This window comes from Pongo pygmaeus, chromosome 2 (genome assembly GCF_028885625.2).
Source record: "Pongo pygmaeus isolate AG05252 chromosome 2, NHGRI_mPonPyg2-v2.0_pri, whole genome shotgun sequence".
Lineage (NCBI taxonomy): Eukaryota > Metazoa > Chordata > Mammalia > Primates > Hominidae > Pongo > Pongo pygmaeus.
The window spans coordinates 188,724,253-188,728,743 of record NC_085930.1 but is presented as its reverse complement, the minus strand read 5'-3'; positions in this window follow the sequence as shown (position 1 = coordinate 188,728,743).

Genomic DNA, 4,491 nt, shown 5'->3' with positions numbered 1-4,491 from the left:
CTCACAGAGTCCATAGAAATAAGAAATGAGTGCAAAGGTATCAGAAACTTGGAAGTAGCTTCTCTAGTCCTTTCAACTTATCTCTAGTTCTGTCCAGGGGACCTTTTGTCCTGGACAGTGGGACCAGGATATCCTGGACAGTGGGACCATTACATGGTCACCTCCATGGCTGGCTAAGAGTATCTTCCAGGGTGCTGTCCACATTTGAGCTGTGTCCACTCCTTTTATCTCTTCACTCCCAAGCTCTTCACTCACCTCCTCTGCTGTCCAGCCACCATCCTAGGAGCCAGACATTCTTTCTGGTTCCACTGCTGGAAGGAAGATGGGGGAGGAGACAAGTATCAGTAAGTCTTTGTGGCGGTCTGGTCTCAGGTTGGCACATCTTCAAGCAATCAGACTTTTTATATTTTAATGGTCAATACTCTCTTTGTTAATACTAAAAGAGAGTGTTTATATTCTTCCCAGTCTTAAGTCACATTACAAAAGGCTTTCATCATTATGGATGTGTCTGACTCATGGGAGTATGGGAGAAAAAGAAAATCTAAATCCTCACATTAAATGCTCACACTGAATCTTCACAGAGCCCTTGAAAAAGAGGCACAGTTGATTCTCATTATTCATGGTAACTAGAAAGTCACCATGAACACTGACTCAGTGAGTATTGAATCATTGTTTAGTATTGTTTAGTTCAGAATACTGAACCTAGGGACAACACAGGGTTAGGTTCCTCTAAGCTTCTGGTCACAATATGTTCATCAACCAATCAGTACAAAATATTGTTTTATGTTTGTTTTTGTTTAATGACATTGTCTTAGTTCATTTTCTGTTGCTTATAACAGAATTCTAAAATTGGATAACTTATTTTTATAGGAGTTTCTTTTTTTTTTTTTTTTTTTGAGATGGAGTCTCACTCTGTCGCCCAGGCTGGAGTGCAGTGGCGCAATCTCAGCTCACTGCAACCTCTACCTCCCAGGTTCAAGCGATTCTCCTGTCTCAGCCTCCCGAGTAGCTGGGACTACAGGTGCACACCACCACGCCCAGCTAATTTTTGTATTTTTAGTAGAGACGGGGTTTCACCATATTGGTCAGGCTGGTCTCGAACTCCTGACCTCAGGTGATCCACCCGCCTCGGCCTCCCAAAGTGCTGGGATTACAGGCGTGAGCCACTGCATCGGGAGTTTATTTCTTATAATTATGGAGACTGACAAGTCCAAGGTCAAGAGGACACATTTGGCGAGGGCCTTCTTGCTGGTGGGGACTCTCTACAGAGTACCAAGGTGGCACAGGGCATCACATGGTGAGGGGGCTGAGTGGGCTAGCTCAGATCTCCCTTCTTCCTTTAAATCCCACTCTGTGACAACTAATTAATCAATTAACCCATTAATCCATAAATGGATTAATTCATAAGGACAGAGCCCTCATGTCCCAATTATGTCTTCTTTTTTTTTTTCTTTTCAAGACAAGGTCTTGCTCTGTCACCCAGACTGCAGTACAGTATGTGATTTTGGCTCACTGCACCCTCAAACTCCTGGCCTCAAGAGATCCTCCCGGCTCAGCCTCCCAAGTAGCTAGGACTACATATGCCACCACGCCCAACTAATTTTTGTATTTTTGGTAGAGACAGGGTCTCACTGTGTTGCCCAGGCTGGTCTCAAACTCCTGGCCTGAAGCAATCCTCCCGCCTTGGCCTCCCAAAGTTCTGGGATTACAGACATGAGCCATTATGCCCAGCCTCATTCACCCCTTAAGGTCCTACCTCTCAATACTACCACATTGGGGGTTAAGTTTCAACATGAGTTTTGGAGGGGACAAACATTCAAACCATAGCAGAATAATCATAGCATAAGTATTGTTGATTCATTAACATTGAACTCATACCTGACAGCACTATACCTCATGCCTGAACAAAGCTTATCTGGCACTTATCTGCACCCCCATGTCTTTTGCAGCGCTATTCACAACAGTCAAAATACAGAATCAAACTAAGTGTCCATCAACAGATAAATGGATACAGAAAATGTGATATATATACATAATGGAATACTATTCAGGCATTAAAAAGATGACATTCTAGGCCAGGTGCAGTGGCTCACGCCTGTAATCCTAGCACTTTGGAAGGCTGAGGTGGGCAAATCACCTGAGGTCGGGAGTTCAAGACCAGCCTGACCAAAATGGAGAAACCCTGTCTCTACTGAAAATACAAAATTAGCTGGGCGTAGTGACACATGCCTGTAATCCCAGCTACTAGGGAAGGCTGAGGCAAGAGAATTGCTTGAACCTGGGAGGCAGAGGTTACAGTGAGCCGAGATCGTGCCATTGCACTCTAGCCTGGGCAACAAGAACGAAACTCTGTCTAAAAAAAAAAAAAAAAAGATGAAATTCTGTCATGTATAGCAACAAAATGGAACTGGAGGTCATTATGTTGACTGCAATAAGCCAGGCACAGAAAGACAAATATCACATGTTCTCACTCATATGTGGGAGCTTAAAAAGTTGATGATCTCATGGAGGTAGAGAGTAGATGATGGTTACCAGAGGTTGGGAAGGGTAGAGGGGAGGTGATGAAGAGAAGCTGCTTTCCCAGTACAATTTGAAGGATCCTGAAAGCTTGCTTGTCTCTAAACGTATCCTTTGTTAATACGATTTGGATATTTGCCCCCTCCAAATCTCATACTGAAATGTGATTCCCGTTTTGGAGGTGGGGCCTGGCGGGAAGTGTTTGGATCATGAAGACTGGTCCCTCATGAATGGCTTAGTGCTACCCTCTCGGTGGTGAGAATTCTCGCTCTGTGTTTATGCAAATCTGTTGTTGTTTTTCTAAGAGCGTGCCGTCTCCCACATTACTTGCTCTTGCTCTCGCCATGTGATGTGCCTGCCACCTCCTTCCATAAAAAGGTTCTTAAGGCCTCACCAGGAGATGCTGATGCCATGCTTCCTTACAGCCTGCAGAGCTGTGAGCTAATTCAATATATTTTATTTATAAATTACCCAACCTCAGGTTCCTTTCTTCCTTCCTTGCTTCCTTTCCTTCCTTACCTTCCCTTTCCTTCCTTCCCTCCCCTCCTTTCTCTCTTTCTTTCTTTTTCTTTCTTTCTTCCTTTCTTTCTTTCTCTCTTTTTCTTTTTCTCCTTCCTTCCTTCCTGTTTCTCTCTTTCCTTCCTTCCTCTCTTTCTTTTCTTTTATGTTTTCCTTGCCTTTTTTTTCTTTTGTTTTCTTTTCCCTCCCTCCCTCCCTCCCTCCCTCCCTTCCTTCCTCCTTCCTTCCTTCCTTCCTTTCTTTCAACAGGGTCTCACTCTACTGCCTTGGCTGGAGTACAGTGGTGTGACCATGGCTCACAGCAGCCTCAACCTTCCAGGCTAAAGAGATCTTCCCATCTCAGCCTCCTGAGTAGCTGGGACAACAGGTGCACACCACCACACCCAGCTAATTTTTAAAATTTTTGTAGAGACAAAGTCTTGCTATGTTGCCAGGGCTGGTCTCAAACTCTTGGGCTTAAGCAATCCTCCTGCCTCAGCCTCCCAAAGTGCTAGAATTACAGGTGTGAGCTACCGCACCCAGCCACGTATTCCATTATAGCAATGCAAACAGGATAACACATTGATCCATCTACATAATGCTTAAATGAAATCTCTTCTAAAATCCTACTATTTAAAAGCCTATCTCAGCAGGCATTGCCTGGAAATGGTAAAGAGGAGAGGCAAATATCTACGGTAAGAGTTGAGTGGTGTTAGGAACTAGTCACTATGGTTTGGGTATTTGTCCCCTCCAAACCTCATGTTGAAGTTGGATTCCCAATGTTGCAGTTGGGGCCTAATGGGAGGTGTTTGGGTCATGGTGGCAGATCCTGCATGAATAGATTAATGCCCTCCTTGGGAGTGGGAGGCTGTGAGTGAGTTCTCACTCTCTTAGTTCCCACAGGAGATCGTTGTTAAAAAGAACCTGACACCTCCCACTCCCAACCCCCACACCTTTCCTACTCTCTTTCCACACGATCTCTGCACAGACTCTCCTTCACCTTCTGCCATGAGTGGAAGCAGCCTGATACCCTCACCAGAAGCCAAGCAGTTGCTGGTGCCATGCTTTTTGTAAGCGTGCAAAACTGTGAGCCTTTTTTTTTTTTTTTTAATTACTTAGGCTTAGGTATTCCTTTATAGCAGCGCAAAATAGACTAAAACACTGAGACAAGGACAAATATCTGAAGAATGAGCACTTTGGGGAAGAGCAGTCTTATACAACAATTCAAAAGCAGAATCAACAGGAGGAAGCGACACTTTGCCTCCTTCAAAGTTTTGCCAAAGACCAGTCCTACATCTTGATTAGGCTAGAAGCTGAGATGACCTCAGCTGTAAGCCCAGGCCTGATGGGCTTGTAGCACTTCTGAGAGTTCCTTAAGAGGCCTTAAGAGAGCTGGGCATCAGCAGCAGATCGCTGGAATGTTCTCTGTACTGACTTACTCACTCCCATTTCCTGTGCTCCTTAAGTCACTCTTGG